Raw genomic sequence first — 26,142 nt, forward strand, 5'->3', positions numbered from 1 at the left:
TGCACACCTAGGTGCATTGCTGAGGTGCCCAGTGTCATTTGAAAAGCAAGCCTGCCTTGCTGGCTGCTTTTAAATTAAAGTTATATGCAAATTCGACTTTGGAATTAAAGGTACTTCCAAAGTCTTAAACTACCTTATTTTTACATATAAGTCACCCCTAAGGTGTGCCCTATGTGCCCCTAGGGCTGGGTGCCATGTAACTATAAGCAGGGACTTTATAAAAATAGATTTACAAGCCCTGGTGAGGTAAAAACAGCCAAATTTGTTTTTCCCTCATTGAAGTAAATGGCCTTCATAGGCTAGAATGGGCAGACTTTATTTTAAATTTTAAAGTCTCCTTAAATGTTGCATACCAAGAATTTGGTATCAAATTAATTGTTGTAATAAATCCTACAACTTCCAGTTGTTGGATTTAATATAACTAGTTCAGGTAAAAAGTTTAGACTTTACCTAAAAAGTTGCCAATTTCAGCTCTGCATTGTTTTTGCTGCTGTGCTCTGATTGGCCAGCCTGCAGCAGCTTCTGCCAGGCTGCCTTGATGAGGTGTGAAGTGGCCAGGCTTCACACAAAGGAATGTGCTTGGGGGAGAGAATCTCCCCTCAGCAGATGGTGAGGCAGGAAGGGGGAGGGCTGCCAAACTGGTCTTCAAAGGCAGAGAAGGACATTTGCAGCACCCAGCAACACCCCCACATCCTGCAACCCCAGACAGCTAGGTGCCCCCTTGATTAGATTAGGAGAGGGCAGGAGAGGGGTGTGTTTATGATTTTTAGCCACACCAGTGGGTGGGCTCAGCCAGATGTAACCTCCAAAAATCAGATTCATCCATGTTGGATTTTTAGAGACTGTTGCCTTCTGGGATGAATGTTTGCCACACTTCCCAGGAAGTGGTCATCACAGGGGGATGACCCTGTCCCTGATTGGAGAACCAGGGCCCCCCTGCTTTTCACCCAGGAGCAAGGATAAAACTGGCAGACCTGCACCCACACCTCAGATCCCCTCCAGAATTCAACAAGAAAGGAACTAAAGAAGAAGAAGGACTGCCCTGCTGGACCCCTGGCCTGCACCTGGACCCTGCACTCAGAAGGACTGCACCAGCTGCACACTTGGGCTTCACCACAAGAAGGACTTTGCCTGGCTTCAATTGGTTCAAGGAGGGACTCCCTGTTTGCTACAGGTGAAAAATTGCTAAACCAGAGTCCCCTGCACCAACTCCTGAAGAAAGCGACCAGCTGACCACTGTCCAGTGGCCAAAAAGGAGTTTGCGCCAGGTGCATTCTGGGAGTTGAAGTCCGCACCCCCCAAGGACCATCACAGAACTTCTGGACCCTTGGGGTGAGCTGTGGACCCCAAAAGAACCTTAAAAGAACATCTGGGTGAAGCCCCAGAAGTTTGGAAAAGATTTGAGAATTTTTGGAAAAAAGCTCCAGAGAGGGACCGACCCGCCGCGGAAATTCTAGCCGGCTTGCCTCAACCGCGACCCGGCCTGACTTTGTGGTTCGTCTCGGTAAAGAAAAACATCCAAAAAAGAGACTAAGTCCGAAGGTAAAAAGTTGACCGGGACCTCCCAGCCATCGTATCCGAGAAGGGCTCCATGGACGTCGGATCAAGATCCAGGTTTACCCCGGTCGAAGGATTTTCATCTCGAAAAAACGACTAAGTCCGAAGGTAAAAGTCTCCACCGAGGAAACCCACATCGCGTATCCGGACAAGGGCTCCAGGAGGTCGTATTCAACTGGCAGGTTCGTCCCGGTGAAGAAAAACTTCAAAATAAAGACTAAGTCAGAAGGTAACTTTTTAACCGAGGCCTCCTGTGACCTGTAGCCGAGCAGGGCTCCATCACGGTCGGCCTGAAAGTTTGACTTTGCCCCGGTCGAGGTGCAACCAGATGACCCGATTGGCGCTTTTTGTTTCTAAGCGCTAGAAAAGTAATAATTCTTTAAAAATTCAGATCTCCGGTTCCCCTGAACCGATTTTAATCGTTTTTGTGTCATTTTAAAGATAAAAATATAAACTATTTTTATAAAATGGTTTTGGATTTTTAAACTGTTTCCTGTGTTTTATTTAATTACTGTTTTGTGATATTTGAATGCTTTACACTTTGTCTCCTAAGTTAAGCCTTGACGCTCGTTGCCAAGCTACCAAGGGTTGAGCTGGGATTAATTTACTGAGACCTAACTGTACCTATGTGGAGGTTAGTGGCTTGTTGCTAGGTGTAGGTACCTACCTGCCCTACCAATAACCCATTTTCCAACATAATTGGAAGCAGCGACGGGATCCTGTACTTGTGTTCAATATCACGTTACAGTTTTAGGTAAAACAAATTAAAAATCCTTTAAATTGTCCTAGTGCAAAAATTGTTTTTAATTTTTAATTTGGATTAATTTCAATTATTGAATTTTTGTAATTTTTCTAAATTCTTGTTTCCAATTTTTGCAAAAAGTTTTTGTTGACACAAAACTAGGGAACCATGGAGCTTGATCTGGCTAGCCTACCCACACTGACAGTAGTCCAGCTTAGGGGGTTGTGTATTGAAAGAGGGTTGCCTGCAACCACTGATCTCAGGAAGCAAATCCTGATCACATCCCTGACGGCATGGGCTGAGGCCCAAGAGGTAGAGTCAGAAGAAGCTCCAGAGGAGGGAGAAAGAAGGGAGGATGCAAGCTCTAACCACTCAGGGGAGGGAAGGCATCTGAGCCTAAGTGAGGATGAGGAAGAACGGTCCTCAGTAAACACAGTCACTAGGGGCAGATCCAAAGCTAGTGGTGGGAAGGGGGTCCTTTCAGGAGGAGAGAACCCATCCATCAGAGAAAGAGAGCTGGAGGCCCAGCTAGCATACATAGCTTTGGAAGCAGAGAAGCTGGCCCTAGAAAAGAAAAAGTGGGCATACAAAGAGAAAAGAGATGGAAGCAGCGACAAAGAAGCTGAGGTGTCCATGGGTGGGGGAGTTTGCCCCAGATTACCCAAGGGGGTAGTTCCTGCTTATGTAGAGGGGGATGACATAGATAAGTGGCTAGGGGCCTTTGAGAGGGCACTCCAAATGAGAAGGGTTAGGCCTCAATACTGGGGTTCCCTTTTGTGGGAGTTGGTCCCCAACTCAGGGAGGGATAGGCTTCTGACCTTAAGGGGGGAGGAGGCAGATTCATACCCTAGTATGAAGAGGTGCTTAGCCAAGAAGTTTGGTCTGACCCCAGAGCAATATAGAATGAAGTTCAGGGACACCCAGAAGGTCAGTACCCAGTCTTGGGTTGACTTTGTGGACATTTCACTAAAGGCACTAGAGGGCTGGATTATTGGTAACAAAGTAGATACTTATGAGGGGTTATACAATCTGATCATGAGAGAGCACATCTTGACCAATTGTACCCAAGAAAGGTTACGCCAGCATCTAGTGGACTCTAAGCAGACCAACCCTAGAGAGCTAGGGGAGGCAGCTGATGAGTGGTTGAGAACCAGGGTGGTTGTCAAGTCCCAGGGGGGAGACTCCAAGAAGGGGGGGACAGGTCCCCAAAAACCTAAGGAGGGAGGTGGTAAGCCCACCACAGAGACTCCCTCTGTACCCCAGAACCCTAAGAAGGAGGAGAGTAAATCCCACTCCCACTCTGACAAGCAGAGACAGGGAGACCCAGGGTTAAAAAAGCTCTTGGACAGTAGGGCTTGCTTTGACTGTCAGCAGACAGGTCACTTCAGAGGAGATGCAGCCTGTCCAAAGAAGGTGGTTAGCACTGGGCTGTCCAGTGTAGCCATAGAGGAGGATTCCTCAGATGATGAAGTCCTCCTAGCATTGAGCTGGGAGACAGGACCAGATGGTAAGCTGGTGATCCCTGAGGGTGGGAGTAGGCACTTCCACCACATTCAAGTGAATGGGATCCCTTCCACTGGCCTGAGAGACACCTGTGCCAGTCACACTATAGTGAGTGACCGGTTAGTGACCCCAGACATGTATGTCCCAGGAAAGACAAAGAAAGTCAGGATAGCCACAGGGGAGGTCACCTCCAAACCTGTAGCCATAGTGCCCCTAGAGAGGGAGGGTATCCTTGACTGGATTAGGGTGGTAGTCAGTGCTGACCTTCCCCTAGATTGTATCCTGGGCAATGACCTCCCAGAGGTGAGTCTGGTCACAGATGGGGTGGTCGCCCAGGGCGCCCCCCCAACCCAAAGTCCTGGGGAGTCAGTCCCTACAGTTAGGAGACAGGGGTCCCCAAGAAAAGGAAAGAAGAAAAGGAAGGGTAGGCCACTCTTAAAGAGAGTTCCAGGGAGCCAAGGGCCTTCTGCCCCAGTAGGGGGGGAGCCCAGAGTTGGCACTGGTGAGGCCTCACCTGACCCCAAGGAAGTCCTGAGTAGTCAGGCAGCTGTCCAGATGCACGGTGTTGCCCCTGCACTGACAGAAGGGAGAGTGGAAGGAGGGTGTCTGCCACAGGAGGTGGTAGCCCCCCACTCTAGACAGCAAGAGGGGTGCCAGGACCCCAAAGAAGCCCCAAAAGCAGCTCAGCCACCTGTCAGTGGAGAGCTTAGGGTGTGGTTCTGGGTACTGACAGCTGTCAGTAGCCTCTGCTGGGTGCTAGCCTTCCTGGCAGCACTGTACTTGGCCTGGGAGGCAGACCCCAGGGCCAATAGCAAAGTAGTCCCCCTGACCCTATTGGTCATGGTGGGGTTGCTCAAGTGTTGGGTGACCTCTTTGGGTAAGCTAGGTGTTGCCCTAGCAAAGTTTGGAGTAGGGGAGGTGGGCACCTCACTACCCAAGTTGGCAGAGAGAGAGGAGGAAGACCCCCCTAGAGGGAAGTTTCAGTTTGAGTTGGGTCCTTTTACTGTTGGGATGGCTTCACTACCCATAGGGAGTGACCCTGACAGGAGGATATAAGGCAGAGTAGGCCCTGCAAAGGGACAGCCAGTTTTCTTCACTGTCTTCCTCGCCTAACAAGCCAGGAAGACTCTCCCAGGGTTGGGCTGAGTCTCCTGGGCGTGTGGGCTGGGGGGGGTTGTGTGAGAAAACAGGGCTGATTGCAGAGGCCCCATAACTTTTTGCCCCCATTTTCCACTTTTTGCTGGTGTTTTCCTGACTTTAAAGGTGCCCTGGGTACTGCTAACAAGTCCCAGGGCCTGTGCTCTGTGTAAAATGGATATGCAAATTAGGCTAATTATAAGTGGCTAAGTTAACCTACCTATAAGTCCCTAGTATATGGTAGGGCATGTAGGTTTAGGGACCACAGCATAGGTGGTGCACACCTAGGTGCTTTGCTGAGGTGCCCAGTGTCATTTGAAAAGCAAGCCTGCCTTGCTGGCTGCTTTTAAATTAAAGTTATATGCAAATTCGACTTTGGAATTAAAGGTACTTCCAAAGTCTTAAACTACCTTATTTTTACATATAAGTCACCCCTAAGGTGTGCCCTATGTGCCCCTAGGGCTGGGTGCCATGTAACTATAAGCAGGGACTTTATAAAAATAGATTTATAAGCCCTGGTGAGGTAAAAACAGCCAAATTCGTTTTTCCCTCATTGAAGTAAATGGCCTTCATAGGCTAGAATGGGCAGACTTTATTTTAAATTTTAAAGTCTCCTTAAATGTTGCATACCAAGAATTTGGTATCAAATTAATTGTTGTAATAAATCCTACAACTTCCAGTTGTTGGATTTAATATAACTAGTTCAGGTAAAAAGTTTAGACTTTACCTAAAAAGTTGCCAATTTCAGCTCTGCATTGTTTTTGCTGCTGTGCTCTGATTGGCCAGCCTGCAGCAGCTTCTGCCAGGCTGCCTTGATGAGGTGTGAAGTGGCCAGGCTTCACACAAAGGAATGTGCTTGGGGGAGAGAATCTCCCCTCAGCAGATGGTGAGGCAGGAAGGGGGAGGGCTGCCAAACTGGTCTTCAAAGGCAGAGAAGGACATTTGCAGCACCCAGCAACACCCCCACATCCTGCAACCCCAGACAGCTAGGTGCCCCCTTGATTAGATTAGGAGAGGGCAGGAGAGGGGTGTGTTTATGATTTTTAGCCACACCAGTGGGTGGGCTCAGCCAGATGTAACCTCCAAAAATCAGATTCATCCATGTTGGATTTTTAGAGACTGTTGCCTTCTGGGATGGATTTTTGCCACACTTCCCAGGAAGTGGTCATCACAGGGGGACGACCCTGTCCCTGATTGGAGAACCAGGGCCCCCCTGCTTTTCACCCAGGAGCAAGGATAAAACTGGCAGACCTGCACCCACACCTCAGATCCCCTCCAGAATTCAACAAGAAAGGAACTAAAGAAGAAGAAGGACTGCCCTGCTGGACCCCTGGCCTGCACCTGGACCCTGCACTCAGAAGGACTGCACCAGCTGCACACTTGGGCTTCACCACAAGAAGGACTTTGCCTGGCTTCAATTGGTTCAAGGAGGGACTCCCTGTTTGCTACAGGTGAAAAATTGCTAAACCAGAGTCCCCTGCACCAACTCCTGAAGAAAGCGACCAGCTGACCACTGTCCAGTGGCCAAAAAGGAGTTTGCGCCAGGTGCATTCTGGGAGTTGAAGTCTGCACCCCCCAAGGACCATCACAGAACTTCTGGACCCTTGGGGTGAGCTGTGGACCCCAAAAGAACCTTAAAAGAACATCTGGGTGAAGCCCCAGAAGTTTGGAAAAGATTTGAGAATTTTTGGAAAAAAGCTCCAGAGAGGGACCGACCCGCCGCGGAAATTCTAGCCGGCTTGCCTCAACCGCGACCCGGCCTGACTTCGTGGTTCGTCTCGGTAAAGAAAAACATCCAAAAAAGAGACTAAGTCCGAACGTAAAAAGTTGACCGGGACCTCCCAGCCATCGTATCCGAGAAGGGCTCCATGGACGTCGGATCAAGATCCAGGTTTACCCCGGTCGAAGGATTTTCATCTCGAAAAAACGACTAAGTCCGAAGGTAAAAGTCTCCACCGAGGAAACCCACATCGCGTATCCGGACAAGGGCTCCAGGAGGTCGGATTCAACTGGCAGGTTCGTCCCGGTGAAGAAAAACTTCAAAATAAAGACTAAGTCAGAAGGTAACTTTTTAACCGAGGCCTCCCGCGACCTGTAGCCGAGCAGGGCTCCATCGCGGTCGGCCTGAAAGTTTGACTTTGCCCCGGTCGAGGTGCAACCAGATGACCCGATTGGCACTTTTTGTTTCTAAGCGCTAGAAAAGTAATAATTCTTTAAAAATTCATATCTCCGGTTCCCCTGAACCGATTTTAATCGTTTTTGTGTCATTTTAAAGATAAAAATATAAACTATTTTTATAAAATGGTTTTGGATTTTTAAACTGTTTCCTGTGTTTTATTTAATTACTGTTTTGTGATATTTGAATGCTTTACACTTTGTCTCCTAAGTTAAGCCTTGACGCTCATTGCCAAGCTACCAAGGGTTGAGCTGGGATTAATTTACTGAGACCTAACTGTACCTATGTGGAGGTTAGTGGCTTGTTGCTAGGTGTAGGTACCTATCTGCCCTACCAATAAGTGCCAATCGGGTCATCTGGTTGCACCTCGACCGGGGCAAAGTCAAAGTTTCAGGCCGACCGCGATGCAGCCCTGCTCGGCTACAGGTCGCGGGAGGCCTCGGTTAAAAAGTTACCTTCTGCCTTAGTCTTTATTTTGAAGTTTTTCTTCACCGGGACGAACCTGCCAGTCCAATCCGACCTCCTGGAGCCCTTCTCCGGATACGCGATGCTGGATTCCTCGGTGGAGATTTTTACCTTCGGACTTAGTTGTTTTTTCGAGGTGAAAATCCTTCGACCGGAGTAAACCTGGATCTTGATCCGGCGTCCATGGAGCCCTTCTTGGATACGATGGCTGGGAGGCCCCGGTCAACTTTTTACCTTCGGACTTAGGGGGTCATTCTGACCTCGGCGGTAAAAGGCTCTTACCGCCGGTCAGAAGACCGCCATTCTACCGCCGCGGCCGCGGTAAACCGCCACGGTCATTCTGACCCAGCTGCCAAGCCGCCAAAAACCCGACATCCACGGAAGGCCGCCTCATCAGCGGTCAGCGATAAACTGGAGATGACCAAACCTCCACCGTCACGCCAACACAAACACGCCCATGCCATTACGACCCACGAATCCACGCAGCGGTCATTTAACCGCGGTATTCCATTGGCGTTACACACCGCCGCGGTCAAAATACACACCCAGCTCCAAAACACAGCCACATTGGACAAATTGAAATACACAAACCTGATACACATACAAACACCACTCCCACACATCCAATCAATTATAAAACACACACCCACATCACCCACAAACCCCCACTACTAGAAATTTGGAGAGAAGGCGAGAGAGAGAGAGAGAGCACACCTATCGGAAACCCCAACACACACAGGAACACAACATCATCACCCACACTACATCCACGCACAAAACACCACACACCACCACACACACCACACTCATCACCACAAACACCACCCCACACCACCCCATGGCACCCCAAAGACACCTCAGGTTCTCGGACCAAGAACTCAGGGTCATGGTGGAAGAAATAATTAGGGTAGAGCCCCAGCTATTCGGCACACAGGTGCAGCACACCACAATAGCCAGGAAGGCGGAGCTATGGCAAAGGATCGTCGACAGGGTCAACGCTGTGGGACAGCATCCCAGAAACCGGGAAGACACCCGAAAGCGCTGGAACGACCTACGGGGGAAGTTGCGGTCGATGGTGTCAAGACACAACATCGCTGTGCAGAAGACTGGCGGCGGACCCCCACCCACTCCACCCGAATTCACAGCATGGGAGCAAGAGGTCTTGAACATCCTGCATCCTGAGGGCCTCGCTGGAGTAGGCGGAGGAATGGACTCTGGTAAATCTAATCTCAACTACCTTACCCCCCCCAACCACCAGCATGCCAACCCACACCCCCACCATCACCCCCAACCCCCCAGCACACATCCTCCCTGCCAATGTCTCCCCAGCACAACCCACCCAACACAACACCAATCCCTGAATGCCAACACAAACCATGGACACCCATCACCTAAGCATGACCACTGCACATACCCATCCCCCCCTCACAAACCACCCTCACAACTCCTCCCACAAGGGAATGCCAGCACTGGGGGACAAGGGCACCCACAAATCGCACGCCATGGCACACACAGAAGCAATAACCATACTCTTTTACCCCTGCAGGGCCGGAATGCCAACACACCGCCCAGGAGGGTCCAGATTTGTCCATCCCGCCCCCAGAACAGGCCCCCAGTGATGACAGCAGCTCTGTCGACCTAGAACCTGATGACCAGCCCGGACCATCGGGGACCTCTGGACAGTCGGTTCCCCACACACAGACACAGGCCACAGCAGACCCAACCCCCTCTGGGAATACCAGCACAGCTCCCACCCAGCGGGCCCATGCCTCTGTCTCCAGGACGCGTCAATCAGCGGTGTGTCTGCCACTTCAGGGCACCCAGGCTGACCCACCACCCCAACAACAACAGGGACCTGGGGGCAGTGGTAGTGGGCACACCGTCCAGGGGACAGAGGCCCGGGGAAACAGGGGAACTGGGAGGGCTGAAGTGCGAGAGGGGGTGGACCGGCCCAGGGAACCCACTCTCCAAGAGGCCCTCACCACCATCATGGGAGCATACCACCACTCCCAGGAGACGATGGCGACGGTACTGGGCAGGTTCCAGGAGATCCAGGCACAGCAGGAGGAACGGTACATGGGGTTCAGAGACGAACTCAGGAACATCGGTTCCGCAATGGGGACCATCGTCCTGGCCCTCAACCAGATAGTCACCACATTGCGGGACCATGTGGCACCCCAAAGGGCCCCTGTCACTAGCCCGGACCACGAACAGCCTACCACCTCCGCCGGCGCTAGTGGACAGGAGGCCCCCACACAACGACAGGCCACCACAACCCCACCTCCTGCTGAAGATCAACCACCCCGCAAGCGGAACCTGAGATCACACAAGAAGACAGAGTAGGATGCCAAGACCCCCGCCAGCATAAGATACCCCCTGATGTCATCCCACTGTCCCACATTGTCACCCTGTCCAACCTTGAACTGCCCCTGCTCCATCCTTCCACAGGCATATGGACAATGCACCTGTGAGACTGAGAACTGGACTCTGCCATGGACATTACTCCACCCCCACCCATCACCGTTTTACTATCATGGACCCATATGCAGCACTTAAAATAAATCACCAATTGCACTTCAAAAATCAGGAGTCTGCTTGTATTCTTTACAAATGTATTACACATAACGGTGCAATAATGTTCAGTCACATTGTGATGACAACATACCAATGTCAATAAGCATTAGTCCATGGGCAAACAAAGCAGCAGTCACGCTGTGGGTCATACAGCTCTGAAAAGGGAAGGGAAAGTCAAAAATCAGTTAAAAGGAACTGGGGGGAAACACAGAAAGTAGAGATGCAGGAGGGCAGAAGTAAATGTAAAATGGCGTGGGTGATTCTTACCTGTGTGCTACTGAAAATACTGTTGTATAACTGTGTCCCTGTTGTCCGTGTCGTCCCCGTCGTCTTCCTCCTCTTCACTCTCCACAGGCTCCACAGCTGCAACAACACCACCATCTGGACCATCCTCCTGCAGGAAAGGCACCTGGCGTCGCAATGCAAGATTGTGAAGCATATAGCAGGCCACGATGATATGACACACCTTCTTTGGTGAGTACATTAGGGATCCACCTGTCATATGCAGGCACCTAAACCTGGCCTTCAGGACCCCGAAGGTCCGTTCTATAATCCTCCTAGTTCGCCCATGTGCCTCATTGTACCGTTCCTCTGCCCTGGTCCGGGGATTCCTCACTGGGGTCAATAGCCAAGGCAGGTTGGGGTAACCAGAGTCACCTATTAGCCACACACGGTGTCTCTGTAGCTGTTCCATCACATAAGGGATGCTGCTATTTCGCATGACATACGCGTCATGCACTGACCCAGGGAACTTGGCATTTAGATGGGAGATGTACTGGTCAGCCAAACAGACCACCTGGACATTCATCGAATGGTAATTTTTTCAATTTCTGTACACCTGCTCATTGTCTTTTGGGGGTACTAAAGCCACATGGGTCCCATCAATGGCACCAATGATGTTGGGGATATGTCCAAGGGCATAGAAATCACCCTTCACAGTGGCCAAATCACCCTCCTCAGGGAAAACAATGTATCTCCGCATGTATTTCATCAGGGCAGACAACACTCTGGACAAAACCTTAGAAAACATAGGCTGAGACATCCCTGATGACATGGCCACTGTTGTCTGAAAAGACCCACTTGCCAAAAAATGGAGTACTGACAGAACCTGCACCAGAGGGGGAATCCCTTTGGGTTGGCGGATGGGGGACATCAGGTTTGGCTCCAGCTGGGCACACAGTTCATGTATAGTGGCTCGGTCAAGTCGGTATCGAAGTATAATATGTCGTTCTTCCATTGTCGACAGGTCCACCAGCGGTCGGTACACGGGAGGATTCATCCTTCTCCTTGCAAGTCCCAGCGGACGGTGCCTAGGAAGGACAACATGGAGCACAGAGTCAAGCAACCCACAGGTACGTTCACACAGCTTGCACAGTACACGAATCGCTATGCATTGAAAGGCTTGTATGAGTGGCAATGCAAGGCCTAGGCCTGTGTGACGCAGTAGCAATTAAGCCATGTGGGCCCTTGTAATGGCGGCTGCCTGACCTGAGAAGTGTGACAGTGGGATATGAGGTCAACGCGCTGGCGTGGCACACCGTGGCGGTAGGCGGTCGAAGACCGCAGTGCAAAGGCGCATTGGTTAACATTGCACCCTATGGGTCTCAGGAGCCAATGACGATGTGCGCGGGCGTGACCGCCATTTTTTATCTGCTTAACCACTCGAGACCTGACCATCCACAGGAGAGGACCTATACTGCAAGTGCTGCTGTGACCTCGGTCTAGAAGAGACAATGGCTGCTGCGACTGGGGAAAGGGCCCCTGCCTTCACTTCAGAAGAGTTGGAGAAACTTGTGGATGGGGTCCTGCCCCAGTATGCTCTACTCTACGGTCCTCCAGACCAACAGGTAAGTACACTGGGTGCATGTTGAATGGGCTATGCCTGGGTTGTGTATGGTGGATGTAAGATGGTGGGGTGGGGAGCGAATGAGGAGTGCAAGGCACGACAGATGAGAGCATGTGCCACATGGCAGAGTTGGGGAGGGGGGGGCAATCACATCTAACATGCAGAAAAATGTTGAAAATTCCTTTCCCACCCTGTACATGTCAAATAGGTCAGCGCCCATCAGAAAGTAGACATTTGGCGTGCCATCGCCAAGGAAGTCCGGGCCCTGGGGGTCCACAACAGACGGGGCACCCACTGCCGAAAGAGGTGGGAGGACATCCACCGCGGGACCAGGAAGACCGCCGAGTCACTGCTGGGGATGGCCTCCCAACGTAGGAGGGGTGCCAGTCGTACCTTGACCCCCCTGATGTCCCGGATCCTGGCGGTGGCCTACCCCGATTTGGATGGGCGCGTGAGAACATCACAGCAGACACAAGGGGGTGAGTACCAGCACATTCTGCTATCTTTACGCGCAGTGGAGGTGCCTGGGTGGGGGAGGAGGGCTGTGGGTGACATTAGGCCAGGGCGCTTTCTGTAGTGTAGTCCCCTCCTTTATGCATGGCCCTTTGCCCCCGCCCCCGACCTCTGTAGGGTGCCAAGTACAGCAATACATGGTCCAGCATCACCCATGTGTGCATTTGTTGTCCATAGACCTGTAGGCCTAGTCACAAGTACTGAGTAGTGTACCCCGATTGCTCAGCGTAGTGCTGGAGGCTCCTGTGTCTGTCCTCTCCGACAACGGTGTTGACAATGCATGCACTCAACCTGTCTTTATTTCTCCCCCCACCCTTTTTCTTCATCTTCTTGTGCATGTGTGCATTAGCATCATCAGGCGGAGGAGAATTGGCATCGGAGCACGAGGGAGCTGCAACTCACAAGGCCCCGGTGGGTTATGCTACAGACACCGAGGTCACCAGTGATACGGAGGGCGAGGGGAGCTCCACAACGGGGAACCGTGGTGACACCAGCGACACTGACACGTCCTCGGAAGGGAGCTCCCTAGCGGTGGCGGCAACATCCGTGCCCCCCGCCTCAACAGGTACAGCCGCCACCCAGCGCACCAGCTCCGCCCTCCCAGCAGCCCCTCAGCCTTCGCTCCGTGCCCGCTCGCCCAAGAAGGCGGGCATCTCCTTCGCCCCAGGCACCTCGGGCCCTGCCCCAGTTACTCCTGCTGCCCTCAGTGAGGAGGTCATTGATCTCCTACAGACCATCATTGTTGGGCAGTCTACCCTTTTGAATGCCATCCAGGGGGTAGAGAGGGAGGTGCATCGGAGCAATGCATACCTGGAGGGCATTCATTCGGGTCAGGCTGCCCATCAACGATCGTTCAATGCTCTGGCCTCAGCACTGATGGCAGCCATTGTCCCTGTTTCCAGCCTCCCTCATCTATCTGCCTCCACCGTCTCCCAGTCTCCTGTTCCTCAGCCTATCCCATCCACACCATCAGACCAGCCTGCACACACCTCAACACCCAAGGGCAGCTCATCCAGACATAAGCACCACAGATCCCACAAGCATTCACCCAAGCAACATCCAGATGCAGCCATGGCAACAGTCACTACCACCTCTGTGTCCCCCTCCTCCTCGTCTCCCTCCCCCCTCCCTGTGACGTCTCCACTCACACCTGCATGCACACCACCATCAGCCAGTACTTCCATCACCACCACACCCTCCAGTACAGTCCGCACACATGCAGTCACCACCCCCACTGCCATTTACACGTCCCCTGTGTCCTCTCCCAGTGTGTCTGTCACCCCCTCTTCCAAAACACACAAACGCAGGCAGCCACCCACCCAACAGCCATCCACCTCACCACAGCCTCCGTCACAAGCACCTGCACCCAAAGACAGCACACTTGACTCTCCTACAACCACATCCTCTTCCTCCACTCCCATACCCACTACACCTACCCGTCCCTGTCCTTCCCAAGTGCAGTTCCTTTCCAACCTTGAGCTCGTTCCAGTCACTGACCCACCCCCTCCATCTGGTAAGAGTCCTAAGAGCACCTCAGCCACCACCAGCCCTGCATCAAGTCTAACCATTGTGCACGGGTTTTGGAGTCCACCCTTTCCCAGCACAGATACATCGGCCAGCAGCAAGGGAACAGCCAGCCCCCCCCCTGGAAAGAGAACCCGTAAAACCAAGGCCTGCCGTGAGAAGGCTGACACGGCTGCCCCCAAGGAGCAAAGTCGTGGCCCGTCACCTGCCACAACATCAAGGGCAGGCAAGGGCCAGAGAGCCTCATCGAAGGAGGGCAAGGGCAGCAGGGCGGAGAAGTCAGCCAGCAGGGGAGCGGACCAGAAGGGCCCCACAAGCCCCATCCTGGGTGTGACGGAGGACACCCACGGGCCCAGGACTCCGTCACAGGAGGGTCCAGCAACTGCACGGTCAGAGGGCGAATAAGCAGGGAGTCCTGGCCAGGTCTGGCTCCCTTGATAGACAAGAAAGGCACCGCAGAATAGGGCCCCCCGAGAAGAAAGGGACCGCTGAACAGGGCCCCGCCGAGAAGAAAGGCACCGCTGAACAGGGCCCCGCCGTGAAGACAGGCACCGCTGAACAGGGCCCCGCCGAGAAGAAAGGCACCGCTGAACAGGGCCCCGCCGTGAAGACAGGCACCGCTGAACAGGGCCCCGGCGTGAAGACAGGCACCGCTGAACAGGGCCCTGCCTAGAAGATAGGCACCGCTGAACAGGGCCCCGCCGTCTCAAGCACTGCTCCGCTGGGCCCTTCCTGTCAAGCACCGCTCCGCTGGGCCCTTCCTGTCAAGCACCGCTCCGTTGGGCCCCGCCGTCTCAAGCACCGCTCCGCTGGGCCCTTCCTGTCAAGCACCGCTCCACTGGGCCCTTCCTGTCAAGCACCGCTCCGCTGGGCCCTTCATCTCAAGCACCGCTCCGCTGGGCCCTTCCTGTCAAGCACCGCTCTGCTGGGTCCTTCCTGTCAAGCACCGCTCCGCTGGGCCCCGCCGTCTCAAGCACCGCTCCGCTGGGCCCTTCCTGTCAAGCACCGCTCCGCTGGGCCCCGCCGTCTCAAGGACCGCTCCGCTGGGCCCCGCCATCTCAAGCACCGCTCCGCTGGGCCCTTCCTGTCAAGCACCGCTCCGCTGGGCCCTTCCTGTCAAGCACCGCTCCGCTGGGCCCTTCATCTCAAGCACCGCTCCGCTGGGCCCTTCCTGTCAAGCACCGCTCCGCTGGGCCCTTCCTGTCAAGCACCGCTTCGCTGGGCCCTTCATCTCAAGCACCGCTCCGCTGGGCCCTTCCTGTCAAGCACCGCTCCGCTGGGCCCCGCCGTCTCAAGCACCGCTCCGCTGGGCCCTTCCTGTTAAGCATCGCTCCGCTGGGCCCTTCCTGTCAAGCACCGCTCCGCTGGGCCCTTCCTGTCAAGCACCGCTCCGCGGGGCCCCGCCGTCTCAAGCACCGCTCCGCTGGGCCCTTCCTGTCAAGCACCGCTCCGCTGGGCCCTTCCTGTCAAGCACCGCTCCGCTGGGCCCTTCATCTCAAGCACCGCTCCGCTGGGCCCTTCCTGTCAAGCACCGCTCCGCTGGGCCCTTCATCTCAAGCACCGCTCCGCTGGGCCCTTCCTGTCAAGCTCCGCTGGCCCATTGACAGTGCCGGTTCTGTGTCGAGCTAGTGTTCACGCTGCACTCTGGGCACCCTGCCTCCTCCATGACCAGTGGAGTCTGTAATCCACCTGATGGACTGTGGCTTTGCACTCCCCAGGATGGCACAGTGGGCATGGTGGCCCCTTCGTGGTTCTGGCGTCGTGGACTCCTGTGGCTGAGGTGCCCCCCCTTCCCTTCCCCCTGAGGTGCCTGTAGTTTTGTCATCTGATGCCCCAGCAGTGTTCTCTCCAACGGACTCAGGTCTCCTGTGTGGGCTTTGCCCATGTGTTTGGTAGACATTGGCCCACGGACTGTGGATATTTGACACACTGAGCAGGACTTATTGACTTTGTACATAGTTTTCGCACTGTTCATGATTTTTGCTTTGATATTTCATAACGATAATTTTCCATGACTTCAATGAACCTAATTTATACATAAATTTAATTAAAAAATGTATTATGTCTTTGCATTTTTCAGGGGGGTTTGGGGGGTGTCACTCAGTTGTTGCTCTGCATTGGTATGTTGATAGTTGGGGGGGGGGGGCGTATGTGTGTACCCGTAACCTTTCGTCCTCCCCCCTCCCCTGTGTCGTAGGTGCAGTACTCACCGTTGTCTTCTGCGCCGGAGTTCGTACTCGTGGTAGATGAGCAGGTAGACAAGAGCTGGTAGGATGTTTAATTCGGGTTCCATGATGTCCTCCGTCCTCGTGGAGTGTATAGAGGTGAGCGTTTTCCCGTTCGTAGTCTGTTTCCGCCGTGTTTTTATCGGCGGGGCTCCCGCCCCGGAAAAGGTAGCGGATTGGTGAGTTGTGATACTGTGGGCGGTACATTGTCTGCCGCCTGCCTGTTGGCGGTGACCGCCGCGCTGTTTGTCTGTCCCGCCGTGGCGGTCGCAGTGTTAAAGTGGCGGGCTGTGTTGGCGGTTCCCGCCAGGGTCAGAATTCAATTTTTTTGACCGCCAGCCTGTTGGCGGGTTGGCCGCCGCTTTATCACCGACCGCCAGGGTTGGAATGACCGCCTTAGTCTCTTTTTCTGAGATTTTTCTTTACCGGGACGAACCACCAAGTCAGGCCGGGTCGCGGTTGAGGCAAGCCGGCTAGAATTTCCGCGGCGGGTCGGTCCCTCTATGGAGCTTTTTTACAAAAATTCTCAAATCTTCTCCAAACTTCTGGGGCTTCACCCAGATGTTCTTTTAAGGTTCGTTTGGGGTCCACAGCTCACCCCAAGGGTCCAGAAGTTCTGAGATGGTCCTTGGGGGGTGCAGACTACAACTCCCAGAATGCACCTGGCGCAAATTCCTTTTTGGCCACTGGGCAGTGGTCAGCTGGTCGCTTTCTTCAGGAGTTGGTGCAGGGGACTCTGGTTAGCAATTTTTCACCTGTAGCAAACAGGGAGTCCCTCCTTGAACCAGTTGAAGCCAGGCAATGTCCTTCTTGTGGTGAAGCACAAGTGTGCAGCTGGTGCAGTCCTTCTGAGTGCAGGTTCCAGGTGCAGGCCAGGGGTCCAGCAGGGCAGTCCTTCTTCTCCTTTAGTTCTTTTCTTGTTGAAATCTGGTGGGGATCTGAGGTGTGGGTGCAGGTCTGCCAGTTTTATCCTTAAAGCAGGGGGGTCCTGGTTCTCCAATCAGGTACAGGGTCGTCCCCCTGTGATGACCACTTCCTGGGAAGTGTGGCAAAAATCCATCCCAGAAGGCAACATTCTCTAAAAATCCAACATGGCTGAATCTGATTTTTGGAGGTTACATCTGGCTGAGCCAACCCACTGGTGTGGCTAAAAATCATAAACACACCCCTCTCCTGCCCTCTCCTAATCTAATCAAGGGGGCACCTAGTTGTCTGGGGTTGCAGGATGTGGGGGTGTTGCTGGTTGCTCCAAATGTCCTTCTCTGCCTTTGAAGACCAGTTTGGCAGCCCTCCCCCTTCCTGCCTCACCATCTGCTGAGGGGAGATTCTCTCCCACAGGCACATTCCTTTGTGTGAAGCCAGGCCACTTCACACCTCATCAAGGCAGCTTGGCTAAGCTGCTACGGGCTGGCCAATCAGAGCACAGCAGCAAAAACAATGCAGGGCTGAAATTGGCAACTTTTTAGGTAAAGTCTAAAACTCTTTACCTGAACAAGTTATATTAAATCCAACAACTGGACGTTGTGGGATTTATTACAACAATTATTTTGATACCAAATTCTTGGTATGCATCATTTAAGGAGACTTTAAAATTTAAAACAAAGTCTCCCCATTCTAGCCTAGGAAGGCCATTTACTACAATGAGGGAAAAACGAATTTGGCTGTTTTTACCTCACCAGGGTTTATAAAACTATTTTTATAAAGTCCCTGCTTATAGTTACATGGCACCCAGCCCTAGGGGCACATAGGGCACACCTTAGGGGTGACTTATATGTAAAAATAAGGTAGTTTAAGACTTTGGAACTACTTTTAATTCCAAAGTCGAATTTGCATATAACTTTAATTTAAAAGCAGCCAGCAAGGCAGGCCTGACTTTAAAATTACACTGGGCACCTCAGCAGTGCACCTATGGGTGCACCACCTATGCTGTGGTCCCTAAACCTACATGCCCTAACATATACTAGGGACATATAGGTAGGTTAACTTAGCCAATTATAATTAGCCTAATTTGCATATCCATTTTACACAGAGCACAGGCCCTGGGACTGGTTAGCAGTACCCAGGGCACCATCAGAGTCAGGAAAACACCAGCAAAAAGTGGAAAATGGGGGCAAAAAGTTAGGGGGCCTCTGCAATCAGCCCTGTTTTCTCACACATTGCATTACACCATATCTACATGACCATGAAAAGCCATGCACAGTGGCTTTGCATCGCCTTGTGCTCTATGTGCCACCAGAGAGTTACAAGCAGTGATGCACCAGCAGGACACAGGGCTTAAAAATATGCCCCATTATGTTCAACTCGCTGTGGTTTACACCAACCAAGTGGGCATAATATAAATTAGTTTCCTTGAATATAGCTGGATTTAGGAGCAAGCTTGATTTGGTTTAATTGGCAAGAAATAGCCTGGATCGGGTTTGTATGAAATGCAAATGTTATTTGTTTGAAGTTGGCATGGGCACTTGATACTTATCATATGGAAAGCTATTTAATTTTCCAATACTGTGCGGAAACCTCTACTAGCTTTTATCACAATCATTGTATTTGGCAAAACTTGGATATTGTAAAATCTATTGAGATGGCAATTCGGTCATGATTTCTCATTTATTTGGGTAGGCGGTGTTAATGCATGTCTCTGTTCAGTTTCTAGTAACTCAGTTTGTAGTATTTCAAGCAATGATGAAGTGGAACATTTGTACTTCGACAATAATCCTTGTGGAGAAGTTTTTGTGAAAAATTGGGTTGTTGGTTGAGACCCTGGCCAAATAGCAGCCAGAGTCTCTTACAGGGTGAACCACAGAAAGTCACTAAATTAACCTGTGCTTAACCCTGGGTAGCTTGGCACACAAAGCTATCACAAACAGCAGTCAGCCTTAACTTAGAGGCAATGTGTAACGTTTTTATGCAGCACACAGACAGTAATAATGTGAACACATAACACAAGAAACCCACACCAATTTAGAAAAATAGAATACATTTTAATAAATTATTTGACACAAAAATCCAATTATTAGAACTGTATCAAAATGCCAACCATGGAAATCTACCTAGTCATGCGAGACTAGCACACAGTTGAAAAATATGGCCAGCTGCAATGGAGCACAGGTCGAATACGAGAAGTGGATTGGGACTCAAGAAAAATGTTCAGAGAAGGTAAAGTTCAGAGGGGCAAGCTACATTTGGTGTCCGAGCAGGAAGCATCATCATTGGGGAGTCTGGGTCAAAGTTGTGGTGAAGATTTCTACATTCAGACTTAGAGCCTGACTTAGAGTTTGGGGGAGCGGGTTACCCTATCACAAATGTGATTGATATCAATCCACTATTTTACAATCCCAGTTTAGCCTGTGGAGATTGTAATACGCTGGCCGGGATATCCGTCATGTTTGTGATGGAGTAACATGTGCCCCAAGCTCTAAATTAGGCCGTTAGTCTCTTTTTTTGGAAGTTGCTAAGGGATGTATTCCAAGAGGCTCAGATACCCCTTTGGTGAAGAAAATCTGAACAGGATTTGCTGCACCCTGGGCAGATCGACGAGCAGGTTGGTCCTGGTCTTTCCTCCGTTCTCCAGATCAGTTTTTAGACACTGTGACTCTAAACAGGAGGCCAGTAAACTAGACTGTGAAGTCACTCCGGTAGTCCTGAGCTCAGGTGAAAATTCAGGGCTCAAACAGCAGGGCTGGCCTCTGAGGTTCAAGCAGGCCCCAGGCAGCAAAGCAGTTCTTCCAGGTAAAAAGAAAAAGGTCTTGCACAGTGCACAACAGTTCATAGCAGCAGGCAGTCCTCTGAGAGACCTTCACAGGTTCAGGAGTGAACTGAAGAGTGGGTCTGAGCGCTCTAGTTTTGTGTCTGTAGCCTCCTTTGAAGTGCTTGGTATTTTCGGACTCCACTGCCCTCGCTTCAACCTTGCAATGACAGTTTAGAGGTGCTAAGCCCTTTGAGTGAAGTCAGGGCACATTCCATTCAGTCGCAAGCGGGTCTGTGCCAAGCTCTGCACCCCCTCCCTTCCAGCAAATTGGCCATTCAGATCACCTCGTCCCACTATTGCATGACTATCAGGAGCAATTCACAAAGTCTAAACCCAGTCATGTGACCTAAGACAAGCTGCAGGCACCAAAAGGCTAAGGACAGGAAAATGACAACTTTAAAAAAGTGGCACTTTGAAAATTGTAATTTGAAATCTGTCTTTATCATTAAAGCAGATTTTTCATTGCAATTTGATAGACACTAAACATGAAATGCATACTGATCCCAATCAAAAGTTAGCACTTATTGAAAGTAATAAGGTAAGCCAATGTTTCCCTATGATACTGGCCGGCCCTACAGTCATGACAAATTAATTTAGGGGTGTTGGAAATGGCCCTTTTTGCAGGGTCATCCCTAAACGTTTTGCCTCCTTCCTCCTAGTTTTTCTGACCTATTTTTGTTTACTTTAGAACTCTGGACCCTTTACCACTGATAACCAATGCTAAAATGTATGTGCTCTCTTTGTAAATTGTTTCGTTAATTGGTTTATCCATGATTGGCAGATTTTATTTACCAGTAATTCCCTAGTAAAGTTGTACTATAGGTGCCCAACACTGGTTGTGCCACCCACCTAAGTAGCCCTGTAAAATGGCTCAGAAATGCCACTGCAGTGTCTGTGTAGGAAGTTTTAAACTGCCACTTCGACTTGGCAAATATACCCACTTGCCAAGCCTAAACCTTCCCTTTTCATACATGTAAGGCACCGCTAAGGTACGACCTAGGTAGCCCCATGAGCAGGGTGCAGTGTATGTTAAAGGTGGGACATGTACTGATGTGTTTTGCATGTCCTAACAGTGAGATACTGCTAAATTCAGTCTTCACTGTTACAAGGCCTCTCTCTCTGATAGGTTAACATGGGGATTGCCTTTAAATACCCTTAAAGTGTAGATTCCCTTTGAGAGCAGATAGAAATTTGGAGTTTGGTATCTCTGGACTCACAATTTAAAAATACATCTTTTAGTGAAGTTGGTTTTTAGATTGTTAGTTTGAAACTGCCACTTTTAGAAAGTAGGAATTTTCTTGTTTAAACCATTCTGTGACTCTGCCTGTTTGTGGATTGCTTGTCCGGGTCAGTTTGACATTTGGGTGGTTTGTGAATCCCCTCTACACAGTGAGAAAAAGGGAGCTGGGATGTAGTCTGCATATCCAGATGAACCATCTGTTCTAGAGTGGAGGGAGGAGTGGTCACTTACACCTGAAAGGGCTATGCCTGCCCTCTAACAATGCAGTCTCCAATTCCCCGGTGTGTGTCTGGGACCTGGCTGGTGCAACGCAGGATCTTGTGAACAGCAGAGACTTTCCTTTGAAGTTTACCTGCTTCAAAGGCATAAAGGGATATAACTAGTGGACCTAAAACCCCAGACTTTAGATTTCTTCAAGATCACTTCTGAAACCAAGAGGAACCTCTGCCAAGGAGAAGAGCTGAAGAGCTGAGGAGAACTGCTGCTCCTGTCTGTGACTGTGCTTTATTGGGCTGTCCTGCAGTTGCTGCTTCTTCAGGTAAAAGGGGACTAGACTGGACTTTGTTGTGCATTCCTGCTTGAGAAGAATCTCTAAGGGCTTGAATTGAGCATGCCTCCTGTTTTGAACTCTCAGGGCCATCAAAGACTTCTTTTGCTAGCATCTAGAATCTCTGCTGAGACTCGTGCCCTGCCAAGTGGTGCCATGTCCAGTCCCTGGGCATTTGAAAGGTAAAGCTGGCAGACAAGAGCTGAAAATCCACACACAGAATGCCGTGTGGGGAAATTTTCAACACACCATCTGCAACGTGGCTGATAAACGATGCACCACCGGCCTCGCGGCTAAAATCAACACTCCACCTGCATTGCAGCTGAGAACGATGCATCGTGTCTGGAGAAACGATGCACAACACCCACTTGAGGCTGCTGATAATGACCCAAACCCCATGCAGTGAGGTTTTTGAACACCATGCAACAGGATTTTCCAAGCATCATCCCTGGGCGTCAAAGTCAACCTGACTCTGTGCGGATCCGAGGTGCCCCGTCTGGAAACCAGTACATCACTCTCTTGCGAGGGAGAAAAATTACACATCACCGACTGAAGAAGAAACGACGCACGGCCTCCCTTGCGAGGAAGGAATCAATGCATTGCTGCCTTTTTTAATGCTGGCTCACCCGTGCAGCTTTATTTTTGATTTCCTCTGGAGCAGAAGATTGATCATCTATCCCAACCCAGATTACTAGCAAAAAAACAAATCTCCGTATTGAGCACCCTGGAAGGGAAAAGGGGAATGGGATTTAGCGAGACTGCCTCAGAGATGATGCTTCATCAAGGCGTGGACTGCCACCTCATTGTTTAGCTGGTGAACGGCACCTGAAAGATTATTGTCACAATTAATAAGGACACACTATAACATACCAATTAACTTATCAACTATTCATCCAACCCAGCAATACTATAATCAATCACCCTGCTGCTCTCTGGGAAATTGCCTCTCTCTCGGTCTGTCTTAATGTTATTAAAATGAAAATAAGTCTTTTTAGAAAATAAACTCTCCCTGTTCTGTTCAAATACAAGAATTGTTCGCTTCTCCACTGAGAATTTTTTTTTAGTCTGTTTCCTCTGCAAACGTTTCATCTCCTCCGCTCAAGAATGTTGCTATATAATTATATATATATACATATATATATATATATATATATATATATATATATATATATATATATATATATATATATATATAATTATTATCTCAAATTCAGGCAATAGGAATAACCTCTTAGTTAACTGTCTCTTATTTGTTTCCTCTTAAGGGAAATAATAGTAAATATTGTCTGTATAGCTTTTCTTGGTTTAGTTGGTTATGTCAAGCATGCTATATAATGTGAGTCATTAATATTTCTTTTTTGAATATTTTTCTCTAAAATCTCTTTGAATTGTTGTATTTCTTCCTTACCACAGAATTTTCACAAAACCTTCAAATACGTTTGTTTTCAGAATTAGCATCTTAGGTTTTCTTTCGCTGCGACGCATGAGTTTTTTTTCTTAATCACGGTACAAGCAAAGGCGAGTTTTCCTCACAGAATGTTTCTTCACAGACACGCTCATCCTCCTCCTGTCAAAGCGCAGTTGAAGTGCGAAGCGCTCAGGCTTCACGCGCGTATCCTAGCAACTGGGCTAAGGCAACACTAGAGTGGCAACTTCACTGTCTGCCTGAACGGAGGACATATCGGATTCCTCTTCTCGATCTCCGTTCTGTAAAAGGTGCAACAGGACTTAACAGATCTTCCCCCAGCCTGGACGACGCTGTCTCCACTGAGGATACTTCTTTATCTGCATCCTGGTTACTTTTTTGGCATCTTTCGAAGTTATGGCATGACAGGTTTGGGGGACTTTGCTTGGACAGGGGGTAACCTGACAGACAACCAAAGACCTCCGTTCTAAGAAGGAGCTTTACACTACCAGAACATATAAAAAATGAAAGTACATATCCAACATTCTAATTACAATGCACCCTGCCCTATGGGCTATCTAGGGCCTACCTTATATGGAATAAAAGTGGAGTTTAACGCTTGCAAGGAGGTTACATTGCCAAGTCGAATTGACAGTTTAAAACTGCATTGAAAGTTGCAATGGCAGACCTGGGACATGTTTTAAGAGGGTACTTTAATGGAGCACAGTAAGTGCTTCAGGGCACAATAGTAGCATTTATTTCACATACCATGGGTATATGGTATCCCACTCTCAAAGGAACTTGTAAGTAAATTGAATTTGCCTATCAGATGTGAACCAAACAAATCACGTTTAAGGGAGTAAGCACAAGCACTTTAAAACTGGTTAGCAGCAGTTATGTGCACAAGTTCTAAGGCCAACAGAAACTATTTTAAGCAAAAAATGAAGGCACTTAGGAAAAAAGTTTGGCGCAACACCACCGCAAGGCTGGCGAGTCTAACAGTTTAGAACTGTGTAATGACTTTTGGACTTTAAGTTTTCTCCCTAATTTATATGCACTAGTTACTTTTGCAATGCAGCTTACATAAACATGATTGATTACATTATTGTATCAAACAATATCATCCATCTGGTTCTAGAGTTTTTTGCATTATTAGTACAAACTGCTTTATGGATTATAGCCCTCTGGCACTCACTATAGCTGCAAGAGGTGTGACAACACAAATCCCAATAATGTCTGTCACTCCTGAATAATAAACATAAAGGTATGGCAGTTTCATGTCTGTAGATGTATAGGTTTCCCATTTTTCTGCCTTATATGAACCAATTTCCTCAGAGGGATATCCTCTATTGGTCCATAATATTGTGGAAACAGGACAACAATTTAGCCTAAATTGTGAACCGCTGAGGTTTTGCAACAATTAAGTATAGCTCAATGAGCAAGGCTCCCGGGCCTGATGGGGTCCCTCTGGACATGTTTGTAGAAATCATTGATCTATGGGTCTGGTGGTAACAAGTGGATTGAGGAGAGCTGCCCAATTCAGTCTATTCGAGTAGTGGTCCCAGTCCATAAACATGCTGATATATAATATGGGGGGTAGGGCGGACCCATAGTCTTATTATCCTATATTTCTAATAGATTTCACAGTGAAAGTTGTAGTAGAGTTCTTCTTTGAGTCATGGGTCAAGGTGAACTCCTTCATCTCTGAAGTAAATTTGGCTTTAGTGAATTAATTTGTTTCCTGAATCACTTCATCCATAAATATGCTAGGTTATCGAAGTACTGTGTACATCTAGCCTTAATGAACTAAAGCTCAGCCTTTGACTGCATACACTAGTCAAAGATATGGCTGATGATGACCTCCATGGGTATTGAAGTGCTGATAGTGCTTCTTTTAAGAAAGTTGTAGTTTGATGTGATTGCACAAATATGGTCCCAATAGTAAGTGCTCTGATTTGATCAAAATCAGGAGATGGGTTGGGCAAGAATGTGGCTTGGCCCCTTTAATGTTTACTCTGTACATTAATGATCTGAGAGCTCACTGAGGTCAGGGCAGATACTGTGAAGGTAGGGATCAGATCCTCTCTCATCCTGCTTTAGGCAAAGAACTTGGGGGCAGATGTATGGAAAGTGGCGCTGCACTGAATGCAGCGCCACTTTCCCTTCACCCCCTCGTACCCCCCTACCGCCACAATGTGTGTGACGTATTTAAAATACAACACACAATGGCGCAGGGTAGGGGAGCAATGGAGTCACTTTTAATGACTCTATTGATGTACTCTGCAGGAGTAGCGCCAAACTGTTGGCGCTACTCCTGTAGAGTACACAGGGGCCCATTATAAAGAATGGAAGCCCCTTTTAACACCTGCTTTTGAGCAGACGTTAAAATTGCATAACAAATGGCACAAAGAAATACAATAGATTTCCTTGCACCATTTTACCGGCTCCTCTAACGGGGGAACGCCCCCTTTGCATACATTATGCCTGGCGCAGACAAAATGTGGCGCAAAGGGTTACAAGGTGGCGCAATGCATGCATTGTGCCACACTGTAAATACGAAGCAGGGATGTTGGCCTCGTTGGGCCACATTAACGTCAAAATAAATTATGTTAATTTGGCAGAAGGTGGTGCTAGGGGCCTATAAATAAGCCCCTTGGACTCATGGCCATAACAGCTTATGGCCTGTTGACATTATTAGACAGAATAGGGTAGACTTAATGATGAACCACTCCAAGATTTCTTTCATGGTATGTAGTCCTGCGAATAAGAGTAGGAGAACACACAAGAATAAAAGTGGGAATACACAGTTAGAACGGATTTAAAGTGTTTCTAAACATTGTGTTTCATACTGGAAGTCTAGCATTCCATTACAAAACATATGCTAGACATTACATAGTATCATTCAAAGACGTATGCACAGAGCAAAGTAACCTAAAGTGCACT

Source organism: Pleurodeles waltl, chromosome 3_1 (genome assembly GCF_031143425.1).
Source record: "Pleurodeles waltl isolate 20211129_DDA chromosome 3_1, aPleWal1.hap1.20221129, whole genome shotgun sequence".
NCBI classification, from domain to species: Eukaryota; Metazoa; Chordata; class Amphibia; order Caudata; family Salamandridae; genus Pleurodeles; species Pleurodeles waltl.